We start from the raw sequence: 14,415 nt of genomic DNA, 5'->3' as shown, positions 1-14,415 counted from the left end.
CCTGGCCTCAGTTTACCCACCTGACCTGGGGTTATCGGAGGCCTCAGCATCTCCCTCACCACCCCCAAGACCATCTGCTTCTCTCCATGAAACTTGAGGCATCTCTGCCAGCAGCCACTCGGCGCCTGTCTGCCCGGAAGCGGCCCCACCACCTGCCCCGGCACCTGGCCACCAGGAGCAGGACCTCCCCCAGGACCAGGCGGGAGGAGTCACATGGCTGGCATGTGCAACCCATGGTGTGCAGGCTACCTATGCACCTACGTGTCTGCCTGCCTGCAGCCCTTAGAATGTGCATTTATGCCTGTGGGGATGGGAGGGACGGTTAAAGAGACAGAGATCCCCCCAGGAGGGCTTGCGGGTACTATGACACCACCTCTCTGCCCAACCTCCATCACTCCAAGTCTTGACACAGTCCCATTGTACAGATGAAGAAACTGAGGCAGGTATGGAAATCCCCTCCAGGCTACCTGCTTCACCCTCCACCTTTTCAGGTACCATATGGCCTTAGCTTGTATACCTTCATCATAGATTTGAATTTCCTTCTGAAACATTTTTCCCACCTGGCCAGGGTGTCTGGGCTACTCTCTCCCTGCCCCACCCCCAGCAGTTCAGCATAAATTTCAGGATCAGCTGGCAAGTTCCAAAACAAACAACATAAAACCTGTTAGGATTTTCACTGGAACATAGAACTAACTGATTTATTGACTGACAGTTCCCTGTCTTCACTAATGGCTCAGGTCACACCTGGGAGTCACTCCCAACTCCCTCCAACATCACCCCCCACCCCATTCTTTCACGCTCACATCCAATGCCAGCTGTACTGTGGGGTCTGCCAAATTCATCCTGAATTTTCACCCCTCGCTAGTCTGTTCTCTGGTCAGCTCCCAACATCTCCTGCCTGGACCCCAGTTTCCTCCAGCTGGACCCCAACTCCCACACTTAATCCCTACAGTCTGTCCTCCACCGATCAGATCAGATCAGATCAGATCAGTTAGTCAGTCATGTCCAACTCTTTGCGACCCCATGAATTGCAGCACGCCAGGCCTCCCTGTCCATCACCAACTCCCGGAGTTCACTCAGACTCATGTCCATCGAGTCAGTGATGCCATCCAGCCATCTCATCCTCTGTCGTCCCCTTCTCCTCCTTCCCCCAATCCCTCGCAGCATCAGAGTCTTTTCCAATGAGTCAACTCTTCACATGAGGTGGCCAAAGTACTGGAGTTTCAGCTTTAGCATCATTCCTTCCAAAGAAATCCCAGGGCTGATCTCCTTCAGAATGGACTGGTTGGATCTCCTTGCAGTCCAAGGGACTCTCAACAGTCTTCTCCAACACCACAGTTCAAAAGCATCAATTCTTCGGCGCTCAGCCTTCTTCACAGTCCAACTCTGACATCCATACATGACCACTGGAAAAACTATAGCCTTGACTAGATGGACCTTTGTTGGCAAAGTAATGTCTCTGCTTTTGAATATGCTATCTAGGTTGGTCATAACTTTCCTTCCAAGGAGTAAGCGTCTTTTAATTTCATGGCTGCAGTCACCATCTGCAGTGATTTTGGAGCCCAGAAAAAGAAAGTCTGACACTGTTTCCACTGTTTCCCCATCTATTTGCCATGAAGTGATGGGACTGGATGCCATGATCTTCGTTTTCTGAATGTTGAGCCTTAAGCCAACTTTTTCACTCTCCACTTTCACTTTCATCAAGAGGCTTTTTAGTTCCTCTTGACTTTCTGCCATAAGGGTGGTGTCATCTGCATATCTGAGGTTATTGATATTTCTCCCGGCAATCTTGATTCCAGCTTGTGTTTCTTCCAGTCCAGCGTTTCTCATGAGGTACTCTGCATAGAAGTTTAATAAACAGGGTGACAATATACAGCCTTGACGTACTCCTTTTCCTATTTGGAACCAGTCTGTTGTTCCATGTCCAGTTCTAACTGTTGCTTCCTGACCTGCATACAGATTTCTCAAGAGGCAGATCAGGTGGTCTGGTATTCCCATCTCTTTCAGAATTTTCCACAGTTGATTGTGATCCACACAGTCAAAGGCTTTGGCATAGTCAATAAAGCAGAAATAGATGTTTTTCTGGAACGCTCTTGCTTTTTCCATGATCCAGAGGATGTTGGCAATTTGATCTCTGGTTCCTCTGCCTTTTCTAAAAGGAGCTTGAACATCAGGAAGTTCACGGTTCACATATTGCTGAAGCCTGACTTGGAGAATTTTGAGCATTACTTTACTAGCGTGTGAGATGAGTGCAATTGTGCGGTAGTTTGAGCATTCTTTGGCATTGCCTTTCTTTGGGATTGGAATGAAAACTGACCTCTTCCAGTCCTGTGGCCACTGCTGAGTTTTCCAAATTTGCTGGCATATTGAGTGCAGCACTTTCACAGCGTCATCTTTCAGGATACCGAAGCAACCCCTAAAGGGCACCCATTAGCACTTGAATCAGGCTCCGCCCCTCCTGTGTCTACACCCCTCGGGGCCTCCCACATCCCTCCCAGTAAAAATCCAAGCTTTTCTTGGTGGCCCATAAGACTTCACATGACCTCCCTCATCTTCTCCCTGTTCTTCCCTCTTCCTGTTTCCTACCCTCCCCGCTGTGCTACGACCACATAGGCCTCCTCCCTATTCCTGCAACACACCTGGTCTGGCCCTGCCCCAGGGCCTTTGTACTGGCTGTTCCTCACTTGAGAAAGCCTCTTCTCTCAGATACACACATCAGTTCAGTTTAGTTCAGTCACTCAGTCATGTCCGACTCTTTGCGACCCCATGGACTGCAGCATGCCAGGCTACCCTGTTCATCACCAACTCCCGGAGCTTGCTCAAACGCATGTCCATCGAGTCAGTGACGCCATCCAACCATCTCATTCTCTGTTGTCCCCTTCTCCTCCTACCCTCAATCTTTCCCAGCATCAGGGTCTTTTCGAATAAGTCAGTTCTTTATATCAAGTGGCCAAAGTATTGGAGTTTCAGCTTCAGCATCAGTCCTTCCAATGACTATTCAGGATTGATCTCCTTTAGGAATGGCTCCCTCCTCATCTCATGTCTCCACCCTCACCTGCTGGACTCCAGCAGCCTCTCCCCTCCCCCCGCACCTGCCCTCACAGTATCAGACTCTCAAAGGCTCCTTTAGACACTCCGTTACTCCAGATATGGTCCTTGCACCAGCAGAGGCAGCAGCCTCACTTGGGGTGGTTAGAAATGCTGAGTTTTGTGCCTGTCCTAGACCCGCCCAAGGAGAGCCTGCATTTTAGATCCTTTTTCTATATTATTAATTAGTTGCAGCATGTGGGATCTTTAGTTACGGCATGAGAACTCTTAGTTGTAACATGTGGGATGTAGTTCCCTGACCAGGGATAGAACCCAGGCCTCCTGCATTGGGAGTGCAGAGTATTAGCCACTGGACCACCAGGGAAGTCCCAGAGGGTGCATGTTTGGGCAGAAGAATCCTGAGCATCTGAGCTTATGCATGGATCACACCAACTGAAATAATCACCTACGGAACAGCCTGTTTAGAGCCCAACTGTTTTCCTGGACTAGGAGCCCCATGAGGGCAGGCCCGGATGCATCTTGGCCAATGACAAGTACCCACAGTGTCTGGTACACAGCTGGTGCTCAATAATGGCTTGCTATAAGGAATGAACTGTCAGCATTCAAAGTTGAACCCAGATCTGAACCCCTCCCTGGCTCCCCTTTGCCCATCACCCCCACACCACACATGTGTCCACAGGTGAGTGGATCCCCTCTACGAATATCCACAGGTCCCAATGTCTGCGTGTTCACACATATCCACAGATGCAACCACCGCACATGTGTGTGCCCCAGCAGGGGTGGACTGTCTGCCCACGTGTACACATGTCTATAAGCGTGTCAGAGTCTGTAAACTGGGCACCCCTTCATGAACGTGCTGCCTGCACCCTGCTATTGCTGGCTTTCTGGCTATGAAATGTTTCCAAGGACCCCAATTAACTGTGGATAGCAGGCTGGCCAAGCCTGTGTCTACCCACTCTTCCCACCTGCTCTGTCCAGTCCTGCTGGAGGGTTGGGGAAACTGAGGCTGGGGATGAGAAAGGATGGACAGACAACGCTGCCAGACAAAGAGCCCCGGGGTGGCTGCTTAGTCTCTAGAATCTTGTGGCCCAGACTCAAATTTGCTCTCTGCCTCTTACCAGCCTCCAGACCTCCAGGGGTCACTCCCCCTGTCTCAGCCTTGGTGTCCCCATCTATAAACCACCAGGGGCTATAAATCTGACCCTAAAACACTGCTACAAGGATGCAGAGACATCTAGAACAGACCGTCCTACAGAAAACCACGTGCACGTACATGTGGGTTTGAATCTCCTGGCGGCCACATTCAGAGGGTGCAATTCATTTTAATAATATGTTTCATTTAACCCAATAGATCCCAAGTCTTGTTATTTCCACCTGTAATCGACATGTGGATGATGAATGAGACATTCTAAATTCTGCTTCTGGTACTTAATCTTTGGAACCCAGGGTGTGTTGTATATTTATGGCACACCTGGGCTGGGACTGGCCACACGTGGCTCCGAGTCATATGTGGCCAGTAGCCGTTTTGACAGCCCAGCTGGAGATAAAGGGCTGAGCTAGGGACTGGCACTTAGTAAGCTCAGAGTGGGCATCAGTTATTATTATCATCGTGTTATAGCTATTATGCAAAAATATCCAGGGAATTCCCCGGCGGACCAGTGGTTAAGACTCAGAGATACCACGGCAGGGGGCATAGGTTCGATCCCTGGTCGGAAAATAAGATCTTGCAAGCCACGTAGCATGGCCAAAAATAAAATAAAGCTTCTAAGAAATTTTTTTTAAAATATCCAATTACATTCTGTGTTCCAATTCCATGCTGGAGCATCTAGCCACAAGGTCCACTGGAATAAGCCAGCGCATAGGGAGGAGCACCCTAAGCTCTCTCTGCCTTAGCAAGGAAGTTCTACTTTCAACCTTACCCTTGTCTTCACCCAACCCCACCAACTTGGGAGCGTCTGTGGCCAGCTCTGGCTTTCTGCACCCAAATTGCAAGGTATTCATTCACTCATTGGATGAGCAATTATTGAGTGCCACTTGTGTGCCAGACGCAGAGAATGATAGGAGAGTCTTGGCAAAGGGGCTGCTTTGCCTGTGGTCAGGGGAAACCAAAAAGACAAAAACCTGGAGGCTGGAACCCTTAAAGGCACGGCAAGAAGATGCTGGCAGGTGGAGAGGCGACCATATCTTAAGAGAGGACCCCTGGACGAGACCTGGAGCCTGAATTTTCCCGTCTGTAAAATAGGGCACTTGGCACTCATGTTTGCTCTCTGTGAAATGACCTTGCTGGGTGACCTTGAGCCAGCAACTCACCCTCTCTGGGCCTCTCTATACCACAGCAGGTAACTCAGTGACCCCCGGGCCAGGCTCAGAGCCCCTGTTTCTCCATCTGCTGCGGCAAGGATGGGGGCAGGATGGTCGTCTCCAGTTCCATAGAAGGAGCTCCTGTCAGCCCGGCAGCCCCAGGATTCCAGCTCCGGGGCCCAGCGTCCCCGGGGGGATCGAGTAACCCGGCCAGGCAGCCGGGCCCCTGCGCCATCCAGGTCTAGTTACCGGCTCCACTTACAGCTGCCTCCTCCAGCTGCCTCTGTCGCCCCCCCGGCGCAGTCCAGCCGGGCTCTGGGGCTGTCTAGGAACTTGGCAAAGCGGCCAGAGGGAGTCCCCTGGGGCCTGGGCCACGGGGGCGTTGAGGAGAGAGGACCCCCCACCCTCAGTGCTCACTCCACACCCGTTAACTCACCTCTCCCCAGCCCAGAAGGTGGCAGTGCAGCCCCTTCGTCCTCAGCCCTCCTCCCTGTGTTCTGGGTTCCCGGAGTCTCAGTTTCTCCATCAGAGAACAGAGCGTGATAACCAGCCCCAACAGGTTATCGTGATGGGTGAAAAAGCCACATGTAATAGGTGCTCTGGACTGCTGTGCAGCTGAGGGTTACATCTTCCCCTCTCTGGCTTTGCTTCTGCCTCTGTAAATCAGGGATGAGAACATAAGACTCCCCGAGGACGGCGGGGTCTAGCGCACAGTAGGTGCTCAGCAAACACTGGCTGAATGAATGTCCCACAGACAGGCCCTATTTATGAAAGAGCTACACAGAGCTGTTGATTCCAGACTTCCTGAGCACTTACTGTGTGCCAGCATAGCCAGGGATTCAACCCTGACCAGGACCATGCACAGAATCAGGCATGCAGTGGGTGCCCAATTAATGCTGAGCATCTCCTTAAAGAAGATGTGTTTAGAGTACCTGAGCTATCTCCCTGCTGCACAATTCAGCAGCCCAGCAGAGCAGGGATTTAAGCTAAGATTTTAAGTTAAAATTTTTTTTAATTAAAAAATTATTATTATATCTTTTGGCCATGCCTTGTGGCAGGGAGCATCTTAGTTTCCTGACCAGGGGTCGAACCCGAGGTCCCTGCATTGGCAGTTCTGAGCCTTCACCAATGGGCTGCCAGGGAAGTCTCTTAAAGTAAGATTTGATGAAGCCCCTACTGTGTGCCAGCTGCTGGGCCAGGCTCTTTGAAGGTCTGAACACAATTCCTACCCAAGCCAACTCTATGAAGCAGCATCATTATACCATTTTACAGGGGAAAAAAACAAAGCTCAGAGAGGTTAAGACACTTGGCCAAGGTCACACAGCACAGAAGGGTAGAGTTGGGATTTGAACCCAGGCCACGCGGCTCTACCGCCTCTTGCTGACATTTCCTGAGCGCCCACAATGTACCATCTGTCAACAAGGCTGCACAGTCTAACTGCACATTTTGCAGATAAGTTGAGCAGAGACCCAGAGAGAGGCTGCCCTTGTCCCAGGCCACTCAGGGAGCCGGGGGCAGGGGAGACCGGGTGGCAGAGGCAGGACCTCACGAGGGGGACACAGATAGGTCCTCAGGGCTCCAGGCCCAGACAGAGAAGGGGGGACTCCTGGGTAATTAATTTTAATCACTGTTTGGAAATTGGGCCGCCAGGAGGCAAATCGGAAGCAGCAACTTGTAATTAGGAATGGGGAAGGGGAGGGCTGCTTTCTCGGGGAGGCGGCGACCATTCTGAGGAGATTAAAATGTCATTTTTACCCAGCGGGTAATTAGGGGGCCTGGGAGGGGGCCACTCGAGGAGGCGGGAGTTCCTAGGGAATTCAAGATGGGCTGTGGATTTGGGATCAGGAACCCACAGATGCAGGCTCAGAGCCAGCCTGGGGGCAAACAGACCCTGGTGTCAATCCCAGTTCGGATGAAACAGAAAAGTCAGGTCCTGCTCTTGGGGTCCAATTTTAGGGGAGAGAGGGGAGTAAGAGTCGCTCTAAGGGGCTCCACTGTAGGGAGAACAGATCCGGTCACTGCCCTTGAGGCCCTCAATCTGGAAGAGAAGATAGTGAGCCTGGCCCCCCTCACTTGGGGTTCTGGGAGCCCTCTTCTCCCCCAGGCTGATCCTCCCTACCCCAAAGTCCTCCAGTCACTGCCCTTCCCTAGAGGCCCTGTCTGGGAGGCCCTAGGGATCCCCTATTGAGATGGGACAGGAAGGGCAGGTCTGGAGCGGGGACACTGCTGAGTGATGGTGGGCAAGAGACAGGTGGGACCGTGCCAAGTGCTGCTGGGAATGGAAGACCTGGCGAATGAACCTGAAGAAGACAAAGGCGGGAAACAGGTCCTGGGGGGAAGACCTGGGGGTCACAGTGGACCACAAGTCCTGGTGAGTCAGGGCTCAGGAATGGTGGAGATGCTGGCAGAGTGACGTGGGTTCTGGGGAGGTGGGGTTTGAGAACTGTGCATCAATAGAGCAAGACAGCGAGGGGCAGGGGCCCCCGTTTTGCTAGGTGGCCTCAGGGAATTTGCCAGCCTAATCTGAGCCTCATTTCTTCCACACCCTGGGGCTTAGACATTCGAAGGGGAGCAATAGCAAACATTTTTGGAGCACCTATTGTGTCCCAAGCTCTGTGCAACGGGCTTTGCAGAAAGTACTGATGGGGTAGGTAGGAGGGGTTTCCTCACCATTTTATAGGTGAGGACATTTAGGTGGCCCAGAGCAGGCAGGTAATATGCCCAAGGTTGCACAGCTACGAAATGGCCAGAGTGGGTTTTGAACCTAGCCCATATGGTCCCAATATCACACTCTTAACCACAGCACTATGTGCTGTGCTGAATTTAAGCTCAGTCGTGTCCGACTTGTTGCGACCCCATGGACTGCAGTCCTCCAGGATCCTTTGTCCATGGGGATTCTCCAGGCAAAAATACTGGAGTGGGTTGCCATGCCCTCCTCCAAGGGATCTTCCCAATCCAGGGATCGAACTCAGGTCTCCCGTATTGCAGGCAGATTCTTTACCACAGGAGCTACCAGGGAAGCCCACAGTGCTACATGCCCCTAGAGAAAGAGGCTCTCAGCCCCTCTGCACATCTAGAAAGTCCACCATCTACTCTGACCCACCTACTTTTCCTCTCTACTGCCTCACCCTGGCTGTTCCCCATCCTTGCTCCCCTGGACCAGCGGAGTCCCTTTCACCTGGTCCCCCAGCTTTGGCTGCCCACAGTCTGCACTCTCTGCAGTGACCAAACAGCATCCGTGAGCACCGAGGCAGGTCCTGCCCCCTCCTCTGCCCACAGCCCTTGGGGCGCACACCTCCAAAAGTTCAAGTACTCCCTACAGCCCACGAGGCCCTGCACAATGTGCAGGGGGATCTTGTCCCCTCCCTGCCCTTCCCTCCTCCCTCTCTCCCCCTTGCTCACTCTGCTCCAGCCGCACAGGCCTTCTTGCTGTTCCTCCAACAAGACCAGGCACGGTCCTGCCCCAGGGCCTTTGCACGGGGTGTGCCCTCTTCCTGGAATACTCTTCCTCCAGTTCTCTGCAGACTGGCTCCTTTTCATTTTCCAGGTCTCAGCTCAAACGTCACCTCCTCAGAGACACTCTCCCTGACACCATCAGCTGAAACAGCCCCTCCCCTCTCAGCGACACCATCCAGTGTCACTGTCCCCAGGGCACTTGTTATATTTGATTTACTTTCTTTCCCAAGGTAGTAGCCATGTTCCCACTGGGTATGAGCTCAGCAGGGCAGGGCCTGCTTGGCCTTGCTCATTGCTGGGTACCCAGCACCTGGCACATAGTAGGCACACATAGTAGGAGCTCATCTGTCAGCTCGTGGAATGAAAGCCAAGACCCCACACCTCCAATGAGATCAGGACCAGAGGCCACAAGTTCCTGCTTTTCAAAGTAATTTCTTTTTCTAGAGTAAGAAAAGAACAGGACCAGGCCTGGCATTGTCTGCATCCTCTTGTTTAAATGCTCAACCTTCAGGGAGAGAGAATAGCATCTGTGTCTCACAGATGGGGAAACCGAGGCTCCGAGAAGGGGCATGAGTGAGTGAGTGAAGAGATGGATGTTGTGGCAATCTTCAAGGGCAAAAACTCAGACAGGCTATCTCAGCTGCCCCAGGGGACACTGAGTCAGCCTTCAGGAAAGGGAGAAGGTTCTGAAACTATCAGAAGACATGTGGCCTGGTGAACTCCTACATATCCGTCATAGTCCTAGCTGCAATGTCCCTCCTCAGTACATCTTCTCTGAGCCCCATTAGGCAGAGACAATTTTCCCTAGCCCCATTTTGCCCCAACTCTGATCCCACGTAGCAAAGAGGGCCAGTGTCTGCCTATTTCCCCTCCTTGAGCCTGGACGACCCTTGAGGGCCAATCAGACACTAGAGTTAAACTTTTTCCTCTGAGATCTCAGCATCACCTGCCCAGGGCATGGCACAAGGAGCCTCTGGGAGCATCTGTTTAGTCACTTGTCTCCCCAACTGCTTTAGACCAGGTCTCTCCCAGGGCCCTCCTGAGAACCCACGAACCCACAATCCCCCCTGGGATCCTGCAGTTGGGAAGTTCTCTCCTAGGTCTGCCCTTGGAAGGCAGGCTCAGCCTGGGACAGGATGCATCCTGGGAAATGTAGTCCTCACTAGACTGGGCTTCCCTCCCAGCAGGCCCTGGGGCTACCACCTTTGGACCCTGGGGCCAGTGAAGGAGCTTCAAGGGTGGCTGAGTGGGGGCGGGTGCCCTGTATCACTGCCTAAAGAGATGGAAGAGGCGTCTTCAGCCTCCCAAGTCACCTCCTCAGCACATTCTAATGACTGCCACTTCGTTTGGACATCCCTCAAGGGCAGGTGATGAATGACTGTGATAATAAGAGAGAATTATGTGGCTCAGGCCCAGACCTCTCAGGCCACACATCAAACCCTGGCTCTGGAAGCCAAACCTACACCGATCACAATGGCGGGGGTGTCTAGCATGGGGATCTGAAGCTGACGCCTAGATATTAATAATTTGACCACAGGATGTGGGGCAGGTGGCAAGGCTGTCTTGAGCCTCAATGTCCCTGCTTCTGCTAAATGAGGTCCCACCCACAGTCAATCCCAATCACCACTGGGTCTTGGATGAATCAGTCTGAGAATCTGCAGTCCCTGAAATGGCTTAGAATTTTGGAATCACTATATCCTAAACATTTCCCCAGCATTCTGGAAAAATGGCTGCCTAACCCTACTTGCTTGCCTCCCTGGACAGGTGACTCTGCACCCCTCTGAGAAGCCCACTGGGTTTGCAGGAAACTGTCTCCTGGTAGCTACCCTTCCTCATATCTGCTCAGGGTCTGAAACTCTGCCCATTCCTCCCTCTGCTCTACAACCTTCCATGGCTCCCTACTGCCCTTAGGATAAAGCCTGCTCCTAGACTTGGCATCCACGGCCCTGCCACCTCTCAGGACTCATTGCTCATTGTAGCCCACCCTTTAAATAGTGCAGCCATTCAAGGGTCCCCCAACACATCCCTCTGTGACTTTCCCTGCCGCTCTCTCCACCTGGAATCAGTGTCCCCCTCTCCTTCTGGCAACATCGTTCAAGCCCAGTGCCAGTATCCCCTCCTCCAGGCAGCCTCCCCTGCTTCCACCTGTCCTGATCCTGGCTGAGTCCTTTCTGGGTCCCCATCATCACCTGGCAAAGGGCCAGGCACACAGGACAGGGCCAGCCACACCCCGGGGTCAGCTAGGGACACTCTCCTTCCCAGGAGATAGGCAGCGACCGGCACGTCCTTCAGCCCCCGGGGACCCAGCTTACCTGTCCTGCCAGCTGACGTCAGGGTCACCTTTGCAAGGACAGTTTGATTTCTATCTTCTTGGTCCAGCCCCAGCTCACCCCAGCAACTCCCCGCTCAAGCCCTGGGCAGCCAGTGCAGATGCCAAAGCCTCCTACAGCCCAAGTATCCAGCACCTTCTTTCCCCAATGGACAGAGGTGAATAGTCCCTCCCTGGTGACTCAATACCTCCGCTGGGAAACACCTTCTCACCTCCAAGTAGAGAAGGTGATAGGAACATGAGGCCCGTGGGTACTTAGCCCTCGCAGAAGGCAGGTGGGGACCAGAGGGAGAGGTTACATACCCAGGGTATTCCGTGGTACATCTCTCTGCCTCATCTCCTTCCACTCAGGTCCTAGAACCAAGAGCACTTTCTGGGGCGACTGCAGCCCAGAGAGGGCTAGTGACCTGTCTGAGGCCACACAGCAGTACCCCTCTTCTCACGCCCTGGTCTTCTCTATGATGCCTTTTTTTTTTTTTTTTTTGAGAGGGGTGGGGCGTTGGATCCTCCAGGTCTAATGTCTGCCCTGCACAGGTCAGTGGGGTGGGGGTGGGGGAGGGGTTTCCAAGGAAACCTTTGGGCTGGTATTTTGGGCTTCAGCTGATATGGGGGTTCCTCTCCCCCTTGACCCCACCTAGCAGCCCCAGCAGCGGAGGGGACTGGCTTCCATCTTCACCCATCCTGCCACCTCCCTGGGCCTCAGTTTCCCTGTCTGTTCGGGGAAACAGGTCAGCTCAGCAAGTACGTGCTACAGATTAATGAGCCTCCTGCCAGGCTGCCACCTGTGGGATATCCAAGGGGGTCTCCTCTGAGCCACAGGAATCCACAGTTACCTTCCCAAAGAGCTCAGGACCTCCTCCCAGGAGAATCCTGACCCCACCCAAGGCCCCCAGCTGCTTTCCCATACCCCATACTCTGTCTATACAGAGTTTCAGCCACCCCTCAATTACATCCCAAAATTTCATCCTGAAAGACACCATATCTACAGGGATGTGGAAAAGGGGCTAGCCAGCGTCTGTAGGGAAGGGGACGCTGCAGGGGTACTGAACTTTGACTTTAAAGAGAACACTGTACCCCTTGAGAAACTGAATGAGCCCAGAAACATATAAAGCATTGCAATTTTGCAAACTGGGGGCCCTTCTGAAACCCCAGCCATTAGTCCCCTCTTCCTCCTTAAATCCCAAAAGAGACCCCCAAAACTTGAGGGCCCAATCCCCTAACCTCCAGCCCCAGTTCCCCTCCAGTCCCAGAGTCAAAGATAACAGCCTCAGGGGGAGGATGTCAAAGACCTCAGCCAGGGGCTGAGGGTCTGGGAGTCACCCCCAACCCCAGGACTCTTGCAAATACTCCTAGCTTCAGCGTCTACACGACAGGGCAGGGGCAGAGCACGGGGGGTGCCTATGGCAGCGCCCCACCTAGGAGGTGCCCCAAACCCAGAGGGCAACCTGAGGCGGGACAGGGGTTGCGAGACGTCCCTGGAGCCCAATCAGCGCCCACAGGAGGGGGCCACATTCGGCGCCCCCACCCCTCCCAGCGCACTGCGAGAGAAAGACGCTTTCTTTGTCCCTTTGTCAGCTCTTGGGGGGGCCCCGAAACATGGGCCCCCACTGCAGCGGCGGGGTGGGGATGATCCGGACCCGTTTACTCTCTCCCCCCCTCACCACGGCCCCTCCCCCGCGGCCCCAGCCCTGGGCTGCTTCTGGGCCGGGCGTGAGGCTGGAGAGGGCTCAGGGGCGCCCAAGGTGCCACGGATGGACCGTGGAGTGGGGCGGAGGGGCCTCGCTTCGCCAGGACCACCGCACCGGCCCCTCGACTTAGCGCTCAGGGCTCCGCCCCCCAACGCATCCCCCATCCCCGGCCAGCAGGCCCCCTGCCTGCCCTGAACACCCCCACCTGGGCCCCAATCCAGCTCTCCAGCGGCGCAGCCGCGAGCCCCCGTTATTGTGCTTTCTACGGCGCCCCCCATGGACAAAACCTCCACCCTCTGTGGTACCGACAGAACCCCCATTATAGCTCCACATACAGGCCCCCCGTCAACAATCCAGCCCCCCCCAGCTGCGGTGCAATTAGACACCCCCATTACGGAGTCTCATTCAGAGACCCAGGCCCAAATCCAGACCCTTCAAAGCGTTCAGACTGGTCCCCCATTCTATTGCTCCATACTGCGACCCCCCGAAAATCCAGCCCCCTCCCCAGTTGCGTTGCCGACAGAACCTCCCGTTATAGCGCTCCACAGACCCCCCCTCCCCGGCCCAATCCATCCCCCTCCCAGTGGCCGGGTCCTCAGGCCCCCCCATCATAACGCCTGACCCGGCCACCTCAGCCAACAATTAAGGCCCCCAGCTGCGTGCCGACAGACACCCCCAGGATAGCGCCTCCCCAGCCCCCCTTCTTGCAGACGCCCCGGGGCGCTTACCTCGGAGCCGCGGCCGCCGCGAGTGCGCGGGAGGGAGCGCGAGGGCGGGAGGGCGCGGGTGGTGGGGGGGTCGGTGCGCGCACCTGTCCCGGCCCGGCCGGCTCAGCCAGGCATCCCGGGGTGGGGAGGGGGGCTGGGGGCGCGCGCTCTCCCCGCCCCCGGGCCCGCTGCGCTGCGCTGGGGGAGGGGGCTCAGCCCCGGCCCCCGGCGCGCTGGCGTCGGCTCCGGGGGGGGCGCTGCGCGGCGGCCGGACCGGGGGCGCGCCGCGGCCGCATCTCCTCTGCCCGCCGCGGCCGCCGCTGCGACTCGCGACTCGGCCACCTCCGCCCCCCCCTCGGCAACCCCCCCTTACCGAGCCGGGCCGGAGCCGCGCAAAACCTGGCCAGGAGCTTGCGCGGCGCGGAACGGAGGGCGGAGCCGGGTGGGCGGCCGAAGGCGCTGGGGGCAGGGCCGGGGGTGCGGGTAGAGGAGCGACCCAACAGAAATCACTCTGCTTTGGTCCCGGTGGAAGGTCTAATTGCCGGTCCCCTCCCCAGTTTACTGCCCGGGTCCACTCTGGCCGACCTGCATCCTCAGGATCCACCCTCTGTGAGATGCCGGAGATGACCGGGAGACTGCGGTGTCGGGAACCCAGAGGGGCTACGTGGCCCTCTTCATTTATGAGGTCATTTATTCAGTCCACAAATTATATTTAACAACCCTCAATAGGCACGTAAGGAAACTGAGGCATGGGAGGCGTCTTGTCCAAGGTCATCCAGTTAGAAAGTGGCTGAACTGGGGTTGAACAGAGCAAGCTGGCTGCAGAGACCATGGTACACAGCCCTGGAGGCTGTCTTCCATCCCAGCGCCCAAAGAAACCTGACCA

At 55.0% G+C, this 14,415-nt stretch overlaps 1 protein-coding gene across 1 annotated transcript in view; it reads right to left on the bottom strand.

Moving 5' to 3' along the window:
- SEMA6B (semaphorin 6B) overlaps positions 1-13,848 on the bottom strand; it is a 30,532-nt gene extending 16,684 nt beyond the window's left edge. The window contains exon 1 of the mRNA XM_086410055.1: positions 13,551-13,848. The gene's annotated coding sequence lies outside the window, so the exon portion shown is untranslated. The remainder of the gene's footprint in view (positions 1-13,550) is intronic.
- Positions 13,849-14,415: the final 567 nt, after the last annotated feature.

This window comes from Bos grunniens, chromosome 7 (assembly GCF_055505025.1).
Source record: "Bos grunniens cultivar Pamir isolate PY7600 chromosome 7, Bosgru_T2T1.0, whole genome shotgun sequence".
Lineage (NCBI taxonomy): Eukaryota > Metazoa > Chordata > Mammalia > Artiodactyla > Bovidae > Bos > Bos grunniens.
Note: the sequence above shows the minus strand (reverse complement) of the source record. Positions and strands in the feature narration are given on the sequence as shown.